We start from the raw sequence: 21,871 nt of genomic DNA, 5'->3' as shown, positions 1-21,871 counted from the left end.
AGCAAAGATGTTTTGTGCAGCTGCTTTACCTTCTACCCTTGTGATATCCTGTATCAAGGATGCCCCTGAGGGGGCAAATACTAAAATTAAATCATACTGGTCAGTGATATTTTTGGGATGAGTCCTGGGACTAGCTCAGCATTCAAATGTATGTAGTGTTTAGGATTTAGGAAGAATTTTTGATGTCTTCATACTGGTCAGTGATATTTTTGGGATGAGTCCTGGGACTAGCTCAGCATTCAAATGTATGTAGTGTTTAGGATTTAGGAAGAATTTTTGATGTCTTCATACTGAGTGACTAATGCATAAAAATGGTTTAAATTAGTCAAATTTAAGCAACATATCTATCTGATATTATCTCAGATTCTTAAAGTTTCAGGATTTCTTTTTTCATTTCTGCCTGCATTCATTTAGTTGTTTAGATGATTCCCCTAAACTTTCTGCCAAATTTTATATTTACATTGAGGTCATCTTTCTAACCATAGTTCTACAATTCCCTATTTAAACCATTGGGTTTAGAGGTGTTTGAGAATTCAGAACTTTTCAAAGTTAGGAGATCCTATTTATTATGTAATATCCCGAGTAGGGTCTGGGGCAGTACTATTTAATCAAACATGAATATTTCTGCAACATATAAACAATTCACACTAAATCATATGAATGAAGACTTCAAATAGCCTCTCCTTGGGTCACATCAGGTTTTTGTCACAAAATCAGTTACATAAACTTTTCTGTTTTCATACTTTTCTTTATTTTGTTTTTATATTTTGCAATTGTGGATTTAAAAAGATGGACCTGTGTACAACAACAATATGAGAAGAAATTTTAGAAGTTCTTTAGTTTACCTTTTTTCTCAAAGTAGTAGTAAGGACAGCAAAAATTAATGTGAATGGGTATTTATCCAAAACTAAAATTTCTCAGTATTCCATAACTTTCTCAATATTTAACAAATAATACAGTCATAATATCATGTGAGGCTGAGGCTATCCTTATATCTGCTCATGCCAATTCTCTTCCCCTTTCTTTCTAAAAAATAAAGCCTAAACTAAAAATATTTGCTTCACCACAGTGTTGTGCAGCTGGAGGGGCCGTATAATTCAGGAGTGTCCCATGAGATAGAAACAGAGGGTTTCTGTGAAAGCTTTCGGTTTCCTAACACAGGTCTCTCCCCTTCCCAACTCCCCCTTTCTTCTCCCTGTCTTGAATACAGATGTAATACCTGGAGATGCAGCAGCTATCTTGCAACAAAGAAGTAATAAGCATTAAGACAAAAGCCTCATTCTAAGGGTGGTGGAGGTAAAAAAACAGAAACAGCAGCCTGTTGAACCTCCTTGGACTGCCCCAGACTTCTTGATTCGTGGGGCAAACTTACTGTTTAAGCTACTGTTTTTGAGTTTCTGTTATTTGTAGCTAAACATATTCCTAAATGCTATAGTATGTCACTACCTTTTTTTTCTCATTTATTTACATTTATTTATTTATAGACAGGGCCTCACTTTGTTGCCCAGGCTAGATTGCAGTGCACAGTCATAGCTCACTGTAGCCTCGACCTGCTGGGCTCAAGGGATCCTCCTGCCTCTGCCTCCCAAGTAGCTGGGACTACAGGAGCACACCACCACACCCACCCAGCTAATTTTTTAAATTTTCAGTAGTGTTCCAAACTTGTGTGAGAGTGTAACCACCCAATAGGTTCTTCCTGCCCACTGCACAGACAAAATCAATCCACCAAGGCCAAGTCATTGCAATAAAATTTAATTGACACAAGGCCAGCCACGCCACGCGGGAGATGGAATTATTACTCAAATCAATCTCCCTGAAAATTTGGAGGGTAGAGTTTTTCAAGGGTGGTTTGGGGGGCCAGGGAGTCTGCTTCTGGGTAGGGCCACAGGACTGGCTAGTGGGGTTTGGCGGGCCTGGGTGGAGATGTTGGTTCATTGGTCGTCAGAAATGCAGAAACCTGAAAAGACATCTCAAAAGGCCAATCTTAGGTTCTATAATAGTGATGTTATTGGCGGGAGTAATTAGGGGAGCTGCAATTTTTGAGACCTCCAAGAGTAATGGCTGGTAATCGTTTAAGTCTACACCTTAGCAGAATTCAGGCTCCTCTCATCCTAATAACCTGGTGGATGGATTAGCTTTCATTAGCTTTACAAAGTGGTATAATTTTGGGGAAGCGCTATTACCATTTAAACTCTAAACTAAATGTCTCCCAAAGTTATCTTGGCATAAGCCCAGGAATAATTAAGGCCAGTTTGGAGGTTAAAGGCTAGATGGGGGTTGGTTAGTTCAGATCTCATTCACTGTAATAACCTCCTCGTTGTTATAATTTTTGCAAAAGTGATTTCAAGAGAAGAAAACTATGTATATGCATATGCATTTTTGTGTATATGAGTAAATATTTCTGTAGAGATGAACAAAAAGGTGATACCTAGGCTGGGCAGCAAAGTGAGACTTTGTCCAAATAAAAAAGTTACAAATTAGCTGGTTGTGGTGGTGTGTACCTGCAGTCCCTGCTACTCAGGAGGCTGAGGCAGTAGGATGGCTTGAGCCCAGGAGTGTGAGGCTGCAGTGAGCTATGATTGCACCGCTGCACTCCAGCCTGGGCAACAGGGAGAGACCCCATCTAAAAAAAAAAAAAGAAGGTAATATCATTGGTTGCCTTTGGGTAGAGAAACCAGGTGGCTGTAGATCAGAGCCAGGAGTGAGGCATGGTTTTTGTACCTTTTGAATGTATTTTTAAAAATTAAATATATGTATCTTACTATATGATTTAAATTATATACATTTCAAGAACAGACAAAATGAATTATGGTGATTGAGGTCAGAATACTATTACCTCTATGGGGAGATATTTACTGGAAAGTGGCATGAGGTGGTCTTCTCCAGCTAAGAGGTCAGAGATATCCTCTATCCTGAATTAGATGGTGGTTACATAGGTACATGTATATGGAAAAAAACCATCAACTCCATACTACTATTCGTGCACTTGATGTACCTCGGTACAGTTTTAGAGCATAAACTTTGAATAATAAGAAAGAAAATTAAGATAATTATTAATATTCTGTGGGCTTTTTGTTCACTATCATCTTAGTTCAAATTTCAACAATTTCCCTCGTTTAAAGTTTTTTTAAAAGAGTTTTCATGTGAGAATGTGTATGTATACATATGAGTGTCAATGCAGAGGGGACTTGTGGCCAATCTGTATGTTATTTCTTATATAAAATAACCCTTCATTGACCTCACTTCATTGTCCAGTTATCACCCCAGTTTTTTACAGTCATGCTTTTTCAGCACTGCTGTGTGTAGGTGGGTGTATGTGCCTAGACTCAGGACTAAGTATACACCCAGGTACGAATAGATCAAGTCACATACTTAAGGATTTGATGTTGGAGTTTGCTTCTATAGCAAAGGAATTTCTAAATATTAGCTCAGTGCAGCTTTGATGAGTGCACGATGAATCAGCAAAAGCTTAAATAAGGGAGTGTGCACCAATGACAAATTCCCTTTCCAAGGGAACTTTGATCTCTACTGGATGACTACCTGCTTCTGCTGTTCACTCTCTCTCTCTCCCTCTTTGCTTCTAGCATAACAAATAAATTCCCCTGCCTTGAACGTGTTTTCCTAACAACAGTGGTGAGATGTGACAAGGAAACTTGTTTGGAGCAACGTCTGAGTCACAATAGAATTAGTGTCAGGTACAAATGACCACAAAGTACAGGTGCTGAGTCACAGTGATTTGGGATTCTCTAGTGAAAAGGACATGTGGGGAACTTAACTTTTATTTCCTCTCTTTTGCTGGTGTTAAGTTTGGAGGTACCATCACACGATCACCTTTCATGCACTAACGCTCACATTTTAGGTGCTTCTCCTTCTTACATAATAAAAGGGCAAAGCACATAGGCCTGGGGTCCCTGGGGAAAGCCAAGTCTGCCTGGCTGCCTTGAGGACTCTGGACTGGATTTGACATGGAGGAGCTGGGGATTGATGCTCAGGGATCAGAACACTGAAACCCAGATTAATGAGTAAAGGAGTGAGAATATGTGTATGTGTGTTTCTTAATCCCATCTACTAGGTGATTACAAAACTCATTCGAAGTTGAACACAGTAGAGGTATTTCAAGTTGCTTTGAGAGAGAATTACACACACACACACACAATCTTTAGGAGCCAGACAACCACTGTGGACACCAATAAGAGAGCTCCAACATTGGTGAGGTATAGACCCCTCAAAATTGTTGGTAATAACAGCAAGGTCCATCTGGCAAGATTGGTCAGCTGTGGTGGAAGTGGTGGTGACAGCGGGGATGCAACTGCAGCAATCAATGATGATGATCTCACTAGGGTGGGGAGGTGTTAGAAGCATCTTCACAGCAGCACAGTGCCCAGAATGCCAAAGAGCAGCAGGATTGATCCAGCATCCTTTCCTGATAAAAGAGGGCTAGAAGACCAGAGGCTCCGGGGAGTCTACTGGGTGAGTATTAGTCCACTCTCACATTGCTATCAGGAAATACCTGAGACTGGGTAATTTATAGAGAAAAAAGGTTTAATTGACTCACGGTTCTGCAAGCTGTACAGGAAGCGTAGTGGCTTCTGACTCTGGGGTGGCCTCAGGAAGTTTCCAATCATGGAAGAAGGCAAAGTAGGAGCAGATATCTCACATGGCAGTAGCAGGAGGAAGAGAGTGAGGGGGAGGTGCCACACACTCTTTAACAACCAGATCTGACAGATAACTCATTGTTCCAAGGACAGAACAAAGGGGATGCTGCTAAACCATTCATGAGAAATCTGCCCGCATGATCGTCACCTCCCACCAGGCTCCACCTCCAACATTGGAGATTGCAATTCAACACAAAATTTGGGCAGGAACACAGATCCAAACTATATCAGGGTGGACCCCTACATCTAACGTTTCTTGCCCTTGCTCTTGGTAGCTAATGTCTCATTGGACTCTAGTGTCTGCTTGTTCTATTGGATCAGGAGCTCCTTGAGGGAAGGAGCCGTATTAAATTCATCTCTGTACCCCTAGTGTTTAGCAGTGTTTATTGAGTTAGTAAATAAATCCATCTCTATTCTTTATCAAAACCCTGAGCTGTGATGAAAAAGTCAGTGTCTCCACCTGTGCTTTGGGTCCCTCAGTAGGGCCTTTGCTTCTACAGTACCATCATCCTACACAGAGTAAACACCTACTGAGTGCTGACTATGCCTGCTGTGGTTACTATGATCTCTAAGTTTGCCTTTAAGCTTCGTATGTAAAATTTTTAATTGCTTTGCTATTTTAATCTGATCACATTCCCCTGGTTCCTCCCTTTTAACTTTAAGCATATGCAATGTGCCCTTTTGCACAACAGTCTGAAGTTTTATTTCTATGATTCCTCCTTTTCTGCACAAATTTTCATGTTTCTCATACTTCCTATTACTTCTGAACATTTTCCTAATGACAGAAGTCATAGAAGCAGTCCTTAAAAGTTGATTTTTTTGTTTGTTTTTTTTTGTTTTGAGACATTCTGCCACCCAGTTTGGAGTGCAGTGGCATGATCATGGCTCACTGCAGCCTCGACCTCCTGGCTCAGGTGATCCTCTCACCAAAGCCTCCTGAGTAGCTGGGACTACAGGCACCTGCCACCACACCCAGCTATTTTTTGTATTTTTTGTAGAGATGAGGTTTCACCACGTTGCCAAGGCTGGTCTAGAGCTTCTGGGCTCAAGCGATCTGCCCACCTCAGCCTCCCAAAATGTTAGAATTATAAGCACGAGCCACCGTGCCCAGCTGAGAGCTGATTTTATATTAATAGCTACAGCTCTGGTTAGACACAATCTCAGGGAATCTGTGGCCAGTCTGTAGTGTTGTCTCCTTATTTAAAAAATACTCTTTCCTTGACCTCACTTCAGTGTCTAATTATCATTTCATTTTCCACATCTATTCACGAAAAAATGTATAGAGTGGGGGAAATCTACCTTTCCACCTCCATTTCCTCATCATCCACTTCCACCTGAACTTGCTGCCACCTGGCTTCAGCTTCACCACCTATGAACATATCAGTTTCTCTAAAGCCTCCGATGCTTTCCCTCTGACCTTGAGCCAGTGGGCTGTTTTCATACTTCTCTTTCATGCTTACTTGGTTGGTTTAACATTGTCAAGAAGTAAAACAAAACTCCCAAGCCCAAAGCCTCCCCTGCTTTGAGACAGTCTCCCCATCCTGACACCTGTGACCCTGAGTTCATCTGCATTATTCCAACCCATCTGGTGAATGAGTTAATGCTGATTTTTGATCATCCAACATGGTGTCAGCCTCCTTCAGCGTTCCAAGGTGAGCCTATGACTTTCCTCCCCTCTAGGTCCACATACGTTGGTTTCCTCCCAACTCTGCATCTTTACCCCATTCATGGCACTCTTAACCCCACATAGCCCCTTAGTTTTCTAAACCCATTTAAAACCTTACACCATCAAAGAGAAACATAGCTTCTTAAACTTTCCCTACTCTAATGGCCCCTCAGGGTTTGTGTGAACAGCGGGGGTTTCTAATTTTTTGGTATAATACTAATTTATCAACACATGTATACTTCTTGGTAAATATGCTTAAGGTTATTTTTTTCATGAGTGTGTATTGCTCCCTGAGATCCTTTCTTTCATTTGGGTTTTTTCCAAAATGCTTAATATGGTCCTCCGTCTGCAGAGGACACTAGCTAAATATTGGTTAAAGTGGGTAACAATTAAAAATGTAATACTCCTGCCAGCTGAGTAAATACTTAACTTGCTTAATATGACCATGACAATTTGTCCAGACACTGCCATTTCCTGCTTTCAGGGCACTGTTCTCTGTTGCTAACTTATTGCTCCTCTGGGTCTCCTTTTCCTACCTGGCTCAGATGTAGAATGTGGGGCTTACAAAGTTAGACGAGGACATTTTCTTATGGGTTTTGTTACCTATACCAGTAAGTTAGAAGGAAAAACTCACCAAGGAAAAACAGAACCAAACCATTTTTTACACAGCCAACACAGAGCATTTCACCTCTAGTCTCCAAAATATATAGGGATTTCTCCCCACCAGCAACCAATAAATTCCCTAGCACATATCAGCTATGTGTACTATAATTTAATTCAATTCTGCCACCATCTACCTGGAGATAGCATCAGATCCCACAGAATAAGTGTTCCACCCCACAGGACTGCCCCCACTTCGGAGGCCGATCATAAGTTACAGGTTGTCACCCATGCTTCTGCTGACCAGTTATAATTCAAGATTCCCACTACTCTCTCCTTGGGTTCAATTAATTTGCTAGGATGACTTACACAACTCAGAGGAACACCTATTTTTGTTTACTGGTTTATTATAAAGGATACTAAAAAAGATACAGATGAACAGCCAGGAGGAAGAGATGCATAGGCAAGGCATGTGGGAAGGGGCACAGAGCTTCCATGCCCTCTCTGCATGTGGCACCCTCCAGGACTTTCCACAAGTTCAGCTATCCAGAAGCTCCTGAACCTGGTCATTTTGAGTTTTTATGAAGGCTTCATCATGTAGGCATGATTGATTAAGTCATGAGCCATTGGTCAGCCCCTGTTTCTTCCCTGGAGGTGAAGGTTGATTGGTGGGACTTTAAGTCCCAACCGTCTAATCATGCCTTGGTCTTTCTGGTGACCAGCCCCCATACTGAAGCTACTTAGGGGTCCCTAGCCATCAGTAATCTCCACAGCATATCAAAGACACTCATCACTTTGGAGATACCCAAGGGTTTTAGAAGCTGTATGCAAGAAACAGGAGCAAGCCCAAATACATATTTCATAATATCATAACCATGTGACAACTTATCATAAAGACCAGGTACTCACTTACCAGACTGAATTCCTGTAAGAGTTGATGAGGTTTACTTGAGCGGAGAAGGAACTGATCAAAGCCTCTCGTGCCAGACGGGTTGAAGTTCAGGTTTGCCATATTCTAGTCATATGATTTTGGCCAAGTTACTCAACTTCTTTGTGCCTCAGTTTCTTGTGCCAATGAAAGGAGATTGAGAAAGTGAATGGGGCAAAATGTTAACATTTGATGAATCTGGGTAAAGGGTATACAGGCTTCTATCTACTATTTTTGTAACTTTTCTATAAATTTGAAATTATTTCAAAACAAAAAGTAAAAAAAATACTCTTGTGATTTGGAGACTCAATTTTTCCATTTGCAAGATAGTTGAGTTTTCATGTATGGTCTTAAAGAACGATGGTAACATTTTCTGAGTGGCAAACTGGGAAATGTTGTCTGAGGAATCTCTTTAAATTTTTTAAAGGTAAAAGTCTTTCAAAGATTATAAGTTAAAGCACATTAATAAATGGACTTTTTAAAGAAGAATAAAAATATGTGACAAGAAATAAAAATGTAATAAACTACCTTTATTGGTTAATAAAAGACTTGAATTTTAAAGTCAGCAGTATATTGATCCACTAGTATTGTTTGAAGAACTCAGTTTGCTCAATAATGATTTTTTCCCCCAAATTTCATTGCAAATCTCATAGTAATGAAATTGAATTATCATTGTTGACACCTCCAATACATCCAAAGTTCTTAATCTAACAATATTGCTTCTCAATGTGCCCAAAAGTGAAAAGACAAAATCATGTGTTTTTATTAGGTATGAAATATTCACATTCACATAATAAAAATCTGTAAGTGACTTTTATCATCTCTAATACAAGGAGATTTTATCATCTCCTTTTGTGTGTTATACTCAGCTAGTAAGCTCTCTTTAAAATACACTTTTGTGATACAAAGTTAATTTTAAAACCATATTACCAAATAGCAGAGAATGTCAAAAACATGACAAGTTGGCTTTCAGTTTAAAATGGAAATATACTCCATTGCAACTTTTCCTAATTTTATACAGAGTCATGAAGACACTGAAAAATGATGAATCCATATAACCATGACACTGGAAATGAAGTTTGAGTGGCAGTCGGAATCCGGGAGGAAGCATTGCTAAGTGAAAATCTTATGGAGCTTGACTAAAAATCCCCGTCAGGAACCGTCAAAAGCTGTGTCCTTGACATGAAAAATCTTGCTGGAAACTGAGAGAGGTTTATGCCTACTCTGTAATCCGGGAACACAAGACCTTTACCAATCAAAAAAGGGGATAGCTGTTCTTCTGCCATGAAGGTTAATAAAGGTAAACATTATAATGGCCAGGGCTGGGGTTGAGGGAGAAAGAGGGAAGAAGGAAAGAAAGAAAGAGACAAAGGTAATAATATTAGTAAAGGTAAATAATGTTAATGTCTCTCAAAACAAAAATAATTTGAGAGAAAAAAGAGTCATTTTGTGTTGATACAAGATGTAATCCATAAAAGAGATGTAAAATTCATGAGCCTCTATAATATTACAACCTTAAAATGGAAAATTGACAGAAATATAATTGTCGCAAAAGACATTAAAATATTTTTCTCAAGATTTGGTAAAGACTAAAAAGTAAAACAAGATTGAATGAGTAGGCAGATCTTGAATTTTGTATTTTAAAAGTGGACAATATACCTTTTCATGCAACCATGGATCATTTGCAGTTAGCTGACCATACCCCTGGGACACAGAGGAAATTTTACAATGTAATAAAAATGAGAACATGTAGAAGCCACATTCATATGATCAAAACTAACACACACTAAGAAAAGTTTAAACAGTCTTCAATCCATGAATTATCTAACAATTTCTAAAATGAAGTCAGAGTATTTGTTTCTGAAACTTTGAAGTTTAGATGTAATCTATAAGAGAATATTCATAACAACACTGTTTATAACAACAAAATGGTGGAAATAAACCAAATGTTTTTCGGTAGAACATACCTATCAATGGAGAACTGTGCAACTATAAATGAGGAGTCTCCAAATATGTTTCTATTTTTATATACTCTGCAGAATGCATTGTTATATGAAAAAAGCAAAAATGGAGGCAAATATACAATGTGCTACCATTTATCCAAAACAGGTAACAAGAATATGAATATATATATATATATTAAAAATCACAACAGTCTAAGAGTGGTGGCTCATGCCTGGAATCCCAGCAATTTGGGAGGTGGAGGTGGGAGGATCATTTAAGCCCAGGAGTTTGAGACTAGCCTAAGCAACAGAGTGAGACCTTGTCTCTACCAAAAAAAAAAGAAGTTAACTGGGCATGGTGGCATGCACCTGTGGTCCTAGCTATTTGGGAGGCTGAGGTGGGAGGATCACTTGAGCCCAGGAGGTCATGGCTGCAGTGAGCTGGGATCATGCCACTGCACTCCAGCCTGGGTGACAGAGCAAGACCCTGTCTCAAAACAACAAAAACAACAAAACAAGGGCATAATAAAACAAAACTGAACAAAAATTAAAAATTGATTACCTATATGGGAACAGAGTAGAGAAAACACGGATTAAAAACAAAACTTCTTGATTATACTTTGTTTTATAAGTTTGACTTTGGAATGGTGCAAAGATTTTACATAATTATCAAATCAAATTAACAAAACATTTCTAAAAACCGAAAGAAAAATAAAAATTACTGTACTGAACTAGTTGCTTAACTACACAGAGAAGAACTATATCAAGTAACCTAAAAAAAAAAAAACAGCGATTTAACATACAAACCTAGTGGGATATACCGTAAGAATAAAAAAAATGCAAATACACTTTATGCCACTTTCAATTACCATGCTGTTTATAATAACACTGGCACTGCTATTCTGAAACTGTGGTATATATTACAGGATATGGCAAATAAGTACTTATATTGTTAAGAACCAAGTTGTAAGTATGAGAAAAAAATATAAAAGCGAAGAAGTGCAAACCCTATAATCCTAAACTTGAATTGAAAACATCAGTATGAGCTCATGATGTGTTTTCTCCTAACAAAACAAAATAACAACTTATTTCCTAGCTCTGCCTGCTAAAAAGGCCTAGAAACAATGACCAGCTCAGCAGCAATGGGTTCCCATAACACCCAGGCTGTAGTTTCTAATACAATTTTCCACTAAAAGGAATCCGTATTCTTGGAAGGTCAGCTAATTGGAAGACTGGGGAGCCAAAAATTCAAGAAGGCCTTTATCTTGGTTCTTTTGTGCAGTTATAACAAAATACTTGAGACTGGGCAATTTATAAAAATCACAACTTTATTTCTCACAGTTCTGGAGGCTAAAAGTTCAAGATTAAGGCACCAGCAAGTTCAGTGTCTAGAAAGGACCCAGCCTTTGCTTCGAAGATGGCGCCTTTCTGCTGCATTCTCTGAAGAGGATGGACGCTGTGTCCTCACATTGCAGAAGTCAGAAGGGGAAAAAGGGCCTAAGCTAGTTCCCTGTAGCGTTTTTGCAAGGTACTAATCCATCTCTCTCGGATGAATCACTTCTCCAAAAGTCTTAACTCCCAACATCACCACAATAGAGATTAAATTTCACACATGAATTCATGAGAACACATTGAAACCACAGCAGTCTTGGAACATATTGTCATACCATAAAGCAAGAACATTTCATTGACCACTAAAGTCATGTCAGAAAGGACTCAGAATCCAATTTGAATATCTGGCCAAATTTCAGTGGCCAAAAAAAGAGACAATTTGAATGAGGGGTTGAGACATGGTAGATCTGTTTAAATCCATGCATTCATAAAAGAACTCTTGGTCACCTATAGAGGGTTCTGGGAAATGAGCTCATTATTTTGAGAACTGGTAAATACAAGGAAAGGATCAAATGTGAATCCTACTTTTCCTGTACTAACTGTACCACAGAATAATCAAATAGTTGACAAAGGAAGTTTCTTTAGTATGAAGTATTCTTGCTAATACATGATTAAGGAATGAGAATTCGAGTATTTGCACATTCAAATGAAATAGTGGATTTAGGCTAAAATTTCTAACATCACACTAAGAGAAGCAACTGGGCACCTGCTAACAAAAGTTCTGTCACTATCACCAATGGTGTCTTCTTGCAAAAATATTCCAATTATAAGTGATCAAATGACCTATTAGGGAGTGAGGGCACAGGTAATGCAGGAGACAGCAAACATATGAACAACAGACACCACATAGATGCAATTAGCAAAATCCACAATGCTGGAAATTCTACAGGGCAAACTGACCTAGTTTCTTCACCATATACATGGCAAAGGGGGACTAGGGGGAGGAAGTGGCAGATGCTCTTGGTGCCCATCCATATCCTCTGTGCCCTTCACTGTGCTCAGCCTTGCTCCCAACTGTCAGTAGCTGCCTTTTGGTGCCTAAGAGCTTTTTTTTTTTTTTCTCCTGAACCGCAGAAGGCCAGAAGTGCCAAGCAATTAACAACCCCAGAAGCAACCCTTAACCAATGATTAAATAAAGTGGATGATTACATACCCAAGCTCCTTCAACTCCCAGGGGCATAATTCTGAAGTGGGTGTATGTTTATCCCTTTTTCAAGAACTTCCCCGAAGGATTAAGCTTCAGTTACCCACTGGTAAATTGCTTAACAGCTCAACCTCTATGAGTTTGGCTTGCTTTTTCTTGTATCACATGCTGTCTCCTTTATGGTGTATGCTGCACTTTACTTGAATCCTGTCTTAGATGTATTTCTGGAGGAAGTCAAACTAAGGCAGACGGGGAACTATAGATTAAATGAAACTTAAGAGATGTCAACCAACTGCAAAGTGTGGAGCTGAGCAAAAAAACAAAACAAAACAAAAAAACTGTTCAAAAAGTTTATGAGACAATCGGGGATATTTAAATACCAACTGAATATTTTATATCATTTAGAAATTATTGGGGGTTTTAGGTGGCATAATACTGATAGGCTTATCTCTAAAACCATGATCAAATATTGGATATTTATAGATGAAATGTTAGGATGTCGGGGATTTGCTTTCAAATTAATATGGGGTGGAGTTGTGATTGGTGATGAGTTGATAATTATTAAAACTGGGCACTGGCATGTGAGGCTTTATGATACCATTCTGTCTACTTTCGTAGATGTTGGAAATTTTCCCTAATTAGATACAAAAAAGAAAAAAGCTGAAAGCTCTATGGGGATTGTTAATAACTATGTTCTTAGTGATTAACAGTGTTCAGTACATAGTCAGCAAAGAAGCACTCAAAACACTATTCATTGAACAACTGTTTTGTCTTATGTTGGGGATACCAAGGCAAATATTGTTGACATTAACATTTTTAGCTGACATACTGGAGATCTTACCAAGAGTTTTATACAGACTGGAGGAAAAACAATCATTTTATCAATTAGTACAATGTCGGGTTCAAAAAATGTTATACTAGCTCTACTTCTAACTAAAATATTTTTCAGCTTGTGATTCATCACCATCTGTGTCTTGAAGGTATATCTGAGTTAACGTATATTTTATTAGAATGTGCTGTTTTTTGCCAAAATGCTGGAATTTCTGGGATACTTTGATGATTCAGTGGGACAGAATATGATACTGAATATTTGAAAGCAGGACTTGGTTAGAAAATCTAAGATTGCGAGTGCTGAATTTACCAAGTAGATACATGTTTCTGAAATTTACAAGGTAACTGCTTTTGTTGGGACCAAAACCACACAGCTAATAAAACTAAAACTGTACTGGGAAAATCATTTAAATAAAAGAATAGTATATTAAGTTGGAGGGTAGGGTATATTTGAAGTCTTAGAAGCTTGTAAACAGAAACTTGCAAGAAATTCCTGTAGAAATTTTCCACTTTAAAAAATATAGATAAAGCTGGGCACAGTGGGGCATGTCTGTAGTCCCAGCTACTTGGGAGGCTATGGCAGGAGGATCACTTGAGGCCAGGAGTTCAAGGCTGTAGTATGCTTAGATTGTACCTGTGAATAGCCACTGCACTCCAGCCTGGGCAACATAGCAAGATTCCATCTCTAAAAAAATATAAATTTGATACAGATGTATCTATATATCAGTCTCTAAAAAATTCTGTCACTTCCATGAGTTCACATTATTGCTGAGATTTATTTTCTTGCAAGATTTTCTAATAACATGATAGTCCTTGTTTTCAAGCTGTCAGGTAGTAAAACAGTAATTTAATTTGGCAATAATATATGACATTCTAAGAAGACGCATTAGAAGGTTTTTAAGAAGTGTACTGAAATATTTTTGGAATGTCCTTCAAACAGGCAAAGTTTAAACTGGAAAGAGTAAAAAGTTAAGTATTATATATTTATAAAAAGTCAAACTATTTTTTCCTTACCTGGTTAAAAAGGTGTTACCAAGGTTGCAAAATAGCTTTGTATATTAAACAATTTTTTATTGGATTAATTCCTAGTTCTAGTTTAGCTAATTATTTTTGTTTTTCATTTATCTTTTTCACCTCTATGTAGCTTATGTTATTAAGTTATGTTATTAAGTTTTTAAATAAAACCTAGGAGGCTTCTTAATTCTTTATGGAAAATTCTGTGAGAATAACTAGCTAAATTTTAAAACTACAACCAAATAAGATTGACATAATAATATGCATATACATTGCTATTCTCACATTAACAATAATAGATTTGTATCTTCTAAGATATCTCTGAGAATAAAATTTCCAGCCATATAATCAGCTAAATTAACTCAAATTTACTATCTGGATTTGGCTGTTTAGCCTGTAGGTTAAAAGTTAAAAGGTTTGCTATTTCTTGGAATCAAAGGTTATTTAATGAAACAAAATTAATTTCAATAAATGATGCATTTAAAGTTTTTTCCAACAAAGAGTGTAAGAGATTTATCACAGGTTCTAAATAACAAATTTAATTTCTCTAACATGTTAAGGAGAATTTTGGTTCCCCAGAGGACTGAGCTGACTAACCATTTATAATAAGACTGACTTTAAACTTCCTTTTAACTTGACAGTAGTTAATTCTAACTTTATTAAATTAGAATCCCCATTAATTCACCCATTTTTCTTTCACCAATTTTGTTTTACAATTAAGGTTTATCTGCAGTTTCTGTTTTGACCATTATGCTGAATAGTGCTGAGTTCTGCTGTTTGCCTTCCTTCAGTCTTTCTGGCTGAATGGCTTCCTGAATCTTCTCAGAGGTTTTCATCTGAGCCCATGATGGGGTTCTAAAAGCACATTCTGTTCGTGTACTGGGATAGTGGGATGTGAGGGCAGAGAAGTTCTTCCTGAGCGTGAGTCCTTCATCCTCCACCCACTGTCTTATAAACCTGTCTCAAATTCCATGCACTTTTGGACCCATTTACATGAACTCTCAGGAGCAGGTACTTTGTCACCCCCAGAGGGAAGGCCAGGATCCTCCTAGCAGGTACTGCTGTGTGCTTGCCCCTGAGCCAGGAGCTTTGCATTTGTTATCTCATTTGATCCCCTCAACAACCCTACTAGTGAGGAAATATCCATTTCATACATGAGGAAATTGAGGCCCAGAGAAGGCACTGGCTACTTAGCTGTGTGTTGTCAGCCTGTTGAAACCAACGCCTCCTGCCTACACTGCCACTGCCCGTATAAACTGGTACCACCCACGGTTATATGGCAGAAAGCAGCACTTCGAGAAGATGGACCAGCAACCGCCATGTGTTGAACAGGCAATGGGCAGGAGGAAATAAAGCAGTTATAGCACCTGGGGGTGTAAGTCAAGGCAGTAACCAAAATAAAGTGGAAGCATGGAAAAAAGCTGGGGAAATAAAAATGTTCAAATTTCACATTTCCTCATGAAGGCCAGATCAAGTTGGAGCTTGTTTAACAGCAGACATTAGGCAGCTAGACCTGTCTGTAGGGCAAAGAAATTTTTGTTGAAAAGCCCAGTAAGTATTTACTCTGCTGGAACAGAGTCTTTTTCTAACGCCAGGATCTTTTCTTTGTGTGCTCTGTAGAATGAAGTGTGCTTGTTTGCGTGGGGATACAGTTACACAATTCTCCACGTTTTGTTTCATCTTTCCTGTCCGTGTTGTTGATCTCTTTTTCCTTTGCTCTATCCAAAGATATCAAAGAAGCCAAGAAAAATGTTATCTTTACTTTAGAGTTATGGATTTCAGATATGGGTAGATGGCTCTGTTACGCAGAAGTGTCAGAGCTGGTTATAGGAAAACCAGGCGGCACATACGTGATCCCAGACACCGAAGTAACCTCTGCCTCACTCCTTCACTTCCAGCAAGGTATTGTGCTCTGAGGGGCTGACAAGAGAAGGTAGATTATGGGTCTGCCAAGGCTTTTTACTGGTCTCTGTTTATCTTTTTCTGAGTGCCAATTCAGCATGATCTAGACCAGGATCATTTGTTTGCAGGGATGGAAAACAAACTGAAACTGGCTCAAGTGAAGGCTCACTGGAAGGCTCACTGGGAAACTTACTGGAAGGATGTGAGGAGATGTTCGGGAATCTATTTGCAGAAAACATGTTCGGGTATACTGGGAGCTCTCCTTCTCTCTCACGTTGTCTCCCTCACTGAAACCAGGATTGCTGTCTATTTCCTTGGGGCTGTTGCAGTCATGCTGTCTTACTAACTGTAGTATGGTGTTAGCTACATGACTGCTCAAGTTTTTTTCTTTTTAATTGTGTTCCATTTAGCCAGGATGATGCAAGTTGTTTCAAGAAAGGCTATAAAATGCTTGCAATAAAAGTAATGTTCGTTCACATTCATTAGGAAAAAATGAAATAAATCTATGCTGCGTAACTTTTTTCGTGCCAAGTGCAGGAGTGGAGGTTGTCAAATCAAGACTGGATCATCAAGTACATAATGATAGGGTGCCAAAATTCCAAGGAGCTTGGGAGTCACTATGGTTGAGGGTGGTCAAAGAATTTGTTTCCCCACAAGGCATGTGGCTTTGGGCCAGCACACCTCATAATTTGTTCTCTTCTATTTCCCACATCCGTCTTATAGTGTCTCAATTTAACCAGGGGAATATGGAGCGTGAACTCTTTCTATTTACCCTTTTAACATCCAGTTAGATATTTCTGAGATACATGGCAATGTATCAGGGTTGAGTTTGCTGCTCTGGTTCTTATCCTTTTTTTTGAGACAGGGTCTTGCTCTGTCGTCCAGGCTGGAATGCAGTGGTGCAATCTTAGCTCACTGCAGACTCTGCCTCTGCCTCTCAAGTTTAAGTAATTCTCGTGCCTCAGCCTCCTTAATAGCTGGGATTACAGGCACCTGCCATCGTGCCCAGCTAATTTTTGTATTTTTAATAGTGATGAGGTTTCACCATGTTGCCCAAGCTGGTCTCGAACTCCTGGCCTCAAGTGATCCACTTGCTTTGGCCTCCCAAAGTGCTGGGATTACAGGTATGAGCCACCATGCCTAGCCTGTGGTTCTTATCCTTTTGAAAGTCTTAAAGTCTCCTCTTCATTCATGTATCAAATATTTGATGAAATATTTGACCAGATGTCAGATTCTAGAACATCAGACCCAGATAGTAAACCAGTGGGTTGTAAAGAGCTACATGAAGGGCATTGAATCTAAACAGATCCAGAATGAGAGATTAAGGTCAAGGAACTGGAAGGCATATCTGGATTTATTTATTTATTTTTTTTTTAAATACAGTATTTGTTTGGATGGAGAATGGAAAAAGAACTTGCAGTCTTGGTTCTCTGCAATGCAGGTTGGCCACTGCTATTGCTGTAACTCTGTCCTATTGTCCTACACATACTACTGTTGTAACTTCCAGAAGGTGGGACTTGATGAATCACGCACACTTCCAGAGTGTTTGGTCAGGGTGACCCTGGGTGCTGCAAGGATGGCCAATGCTGTTGGCATCAAAAGGCCAAGAGATGACTTTGGTCAGATTAGATAAAGACCATTTAGGGCCATGGAGATATGGAAGCAATTTTCTTCTTTCTGAAGATGATGCAACAGATGACAATAAGCATTTGGGTGAATCTCTCCGGCCAGGCTTGAAGGCAGTTTGTGTCACCTGGTGGGTGGGTGGATGGGGAAATTTAGTTCTAATTACTATTCCAGGGCCGTACATCCATTGCCTTTCCATTTTAAGGCAAGAGGGGGAACTAACGTTCCCAGTTCATTAGCAAATGACTCAAGAGAATGGGACAGAGAATGGGACAGAGGAAAGGGAGATACCACATTAGGAATTCCCCCTGGAGGAGTCCTAATGTCCCATTAGTGTTTCAACTGTTTGGTCTAATTCAGGTATGAAGTACAGTGGTTTGTTTGTTTGTTTGTTTTTGTTTTTTTGTTTTTCATAAAATTCGTTGATTAATAAATTGCTTGCTGGGCATTGGGGAACTAAACATGAAAATTATATGACTTTAACCCTTAAGGAGCTCAGAATCTAATGCGGAAGGTGGATATTTATGATATATAACAAGGGCAACAATAAATCTAGCACAAGATATAAGGAATCTTCCAGGCTTTGTATTGGACAAAATGCCTCTGGGATGTCCTTTATCTGGAGGCATATATGGGCCCAATGCCAGCTTCAGCTATTCTAAAAGAGACCTGAGTCTAAAGATCACACATTATCTCATATCAGGAGCCATGCTTGCTGTCTGAAATTTCCCAGTGGCCACCAAGCTATCATTACAGTCCCTATAGACCCATTAATTTTACTATCCATCCCACTTTGCTACTTCTGGATTGGATACTTGACAGATAATGTCAGGAACAGTATCGCGTGTGTTTTGCCCAAATGATCTTTAAGAAAGCCTCGTTCCCAGTCTGGCTGTTGTGTGGGAATCAGCATCTTCACTTCCTGATTTCTGTTACACTCCTTCCTACAGCCCTGTCCACCACAGCCAGCTGGCTGAAGAGCTCAAAAGGCAAGAAATCAGCAACAGAGAGATTTGAAGCATGAGAAATGAGCAAAAAACACCCAGCATATCACAGTCATGGACAGTTTAGCAGTACATGAAAATAGATGGTCCTCGCCCCAAGGGACTGCAGTAACCCTGAATAAACAGGATGTCTCTCACTTTTAGCAGTTCTTTCTGCGCTAGTATTGGGGAAATATATTTTTTGCTGCATGCAAAATGGTAAAAGACATTCTATTAAGAAAATGAAAACAATACTTCTGTTTTAGACAAAGCTTTTGAAGGTTCAAGGATCACCCATTTATTGACAAAATTGTTTCTGTGGCTTAAAAATAAAATACAAACAAATACTACAGATATTCTTGCCTTCTCATTCTACTTAAAATCACATTTCCAAAGACTTTATTCTCTACTTAAAAACAGGAATTAAGAAATATTCAAAAGAGATCCTAGACAAAACTAACATTTCAGCAACCAAAGATAAATCATGCTTTTAGAGGAAGATGCTAGGTTCTAGAATCTCTCTGAACACCGTGTAGCACTAAGAAACTACAATCACCAGCTGAGACCTTGATCAAATAATGGCTAACATATAAGATGCTTATTCTAGTCAGGCACACTTCTAAGAGCTGTATATATGCTAATTCATTTATTCTCATAGGATATAAAGGATCAGCAGACCCTTCAGGCTCTGGTATGTTCTGAGATGAGTTAACCCAGAAATTGTCATGGAAAGACAGATTCAGCAAAACGGAAACAGCCAACATTTTATGTAGCTGTCCCTGTGGCTTAGTGCTAGAGACCGGACATTTGTGCCCTTAGGGGAAAAATGACGAGGTCAGAGCAGACTGGGACAGATCAGGTCTGATGCTTTTATTGTAGATCCTGGAACCAAAGATGATCTTATGGAAAGCCAGGTAGACAGTTCAGCTGAGGTATTCATCCATAGAGACTGGCCAGAAAGGCACAGTTTGGGTTGAAAGTGTGGGCACATGAGACCAAAGCAAGAGGGCTTGAAAATGGGGTAGACGCAGGAGCCTGGAGAGAAGCCTCAGCCCCTGGGACAAAGTGGCAGGTGCTTTATCCAGGGTGCTGGTGTCTGGAGTGCTTTGGGAGGACCCTGTGAAGGGCGTGGTGTCTCCAGCACTATTTGGGTGCACCCTCCCATAGTTCAGTGTTCCAGAAAAAAGATGGGAAAATTACAAGAATAATAGCAGGCAGAAGTTGTGCCAAATTTCATCCTAACACAAAATGTGGTTATAAACAAGGGTAAGGAGAGGGTTTTCATCTCCTGCTTTAATCCTGGAAAGCTCTGCTAGACTGTGATTCAGTCTCTCTTTTTCTATCAGTTCTGGGGTTGTGATTCTTAATAGTACCTCAACTGATTTTTGGCATCCTTATTCTTGTGATTACTAGGGATTTTCAGTTGTTTAAACCCTACTTGGCTTTTTCTAATGAGCACTAATGCCAAGTTTTTATCACTAAGCTCATAGATTTGTCAAAGAAATGGTGATGCCAAGAAATTCATTGCAAGTTACTACCTGTAATCCATGGGTAGGGTGTTTGGTGTGTTGGGGTGTCCTTTAGTTTCTAATTCCTTATGTAGATGTCTAAAAGAGGGTGACCTTTATTTTTCTGTTAAGGGCCAGATAGTAGATACTTCAGGCCCTTTGGGTAACACTCAACTCTGCCATGATAGTGAGAAGCAGTCACAGACAAAAACATCTAATAGGAGTGGCTGTGTGCAATAAAATTTTATTCACAAAACAAGCAGCAGTAGGATTTAATATGTGCTCCATAACTGGTGATTTTTGATGTTAATACAGAAACAGACAAACAGAAAAATAAATGTCATACTATCCATGAGCAATGTGGTTTTCTTGTTTTTGTTTTTGTTTTCTTTTTAATTTAAAGTCACTTAAAAACATTTTATTTTTGGAGTCAGGGTTTCACTCCCATCACCCAGGCTGGAGTGCAGTGGCACGATCATGGTTCACTGCAACCTTGACTTCCCAGGCTCAGGTGATCCTCCCATCTCAGCCTCCCAATTAGCTGGGACTACAGGTGTTCGTCACCAAGCCCCACTAATTTTTTCTTTCTTTCTTTCTTTTCTTTTTCTTTCTTTCTTTTTTTTTGAAACAGAGTTTTGCTCTGTTGCCCAGGCTGGAGAGCAGTGGTGTGATCTTGGCTCACTGCAACCTCTGTCTCCCTGGTTCAAGCAATTCTCTGATTCTCCTGCCTCAGCCTCACCCAGTAGCTGAGATTACAGGCATGCGCCACCACGCCCAGCTTGTTTCTTCTTTTTTTTTTTTTTTTTTTTTTTTTTTATATTTTTAGTAGAGACAGGGTTTCACCACGTTGACTGTGCTGGTCTCGAACTCCTGACCTCAAATGATCCACCTGCCTCAGCCTCCCAAAGTGCTGGGATTACAGGCATGAGCCACCTCGCCCAACTGATTTTTTTCTATTTTTAGTAGAGACAGGGTTTCACCAAGTTGCCAAGGCTGGTCTCCAACTTCTGGGCTCAAGCAATCTGCCTACCTCCACCTCCTAAAGTGCTGGGATTACAGGTGTGAGTCATTGCGCCTGGCCAACTTTTTTTTTTTTTTTTTTTTTTGAGACGGAGTCTCGCTCTGTAGCCCAGGCCGGACTGCAGTGGCGCGATCTCGGCTCACTGCAAGCTCTGCCTCCCGGGTTCACGTCATTCTCCTGCCTCAGCCTCCCGAGTAGCTGGGACTACAGGTGCCTGCCACCGCGCCTGGCTATTTTTTTTTTTTTTTTGTATTTTTAGTAGAGACGGGGTTTCACTGTGTTAGCCAAGATGGTCTCGATCTCCTGACCTCCTGATCCGCCCGCCTTGGCCTCCCAAAGTGCTGGGATTACAGGCGTGAGCCACCGCGCCAGGCCCAACTTTTTTTTCTTAATGGCCCTTTCCTAAAGAATGGGGAGAGGAGGAACCATTTGCCTGCATGGATCTGTAAGCCGCTGCCCTTCCTCTCATATCTTACCTTTACAACTTTGGAAGCCAGTATTCTGAAACCAAACTTCCTTCCTACTTTTAAGATACAGAGAGGGCTGGAATGTCCTATTCCAGGTTTCCTTGAAAGAGGAATTTGCTACTTTTCCCCTCCCGTCTAGTGAAGTTCTTTGTACACAGCAGGCCTCTGGTAAGAATTCAGTTACTTCTCCC

General features: G+C 39.6%; 1 long non-coding RNA gene across 1 annotated transcript; it reads left to right on the top strand.

Annotated features, from left to right (window-relative positions):
* The first annotated feature begins 16,008 nt into the window (after positions 1–16,008).
* On the top strand, positions 16,009–19,034 carry LOC101177399. Its single transcript, XR_180173.2, has 3 exons — positions 16,009–16,075; positions 16,204–16,320; positions 18,652–19,034. It is a non-coding gene; the product is annotated as an uncharacterized LOC101177399 (long non-coding RNA).
* The last annotated feature ends 2,837 nt before the right edge of the window (positions 19,035–21,871 follow it).

The sequence above is a fragment of the Nomascus leucogenys genome, chromosome 22a, assembly GCF_006542625.1.
Source record: "Nomascus leucogenys isolate Asia chromosome 22a, Asia_NLE_v1, whole genome shotgun sequence".
NCBI lineage: Eukaryota > Metazoa > Chordata > Mammalia > Primates > Hylobatidae > Nomascus > Nomascus leucogenys.
The sequence above is the reverse complement of the archived record's forward strand: the minus strand, read 5'-3'. Positions and strand labels throughout refer to the sequence as shown.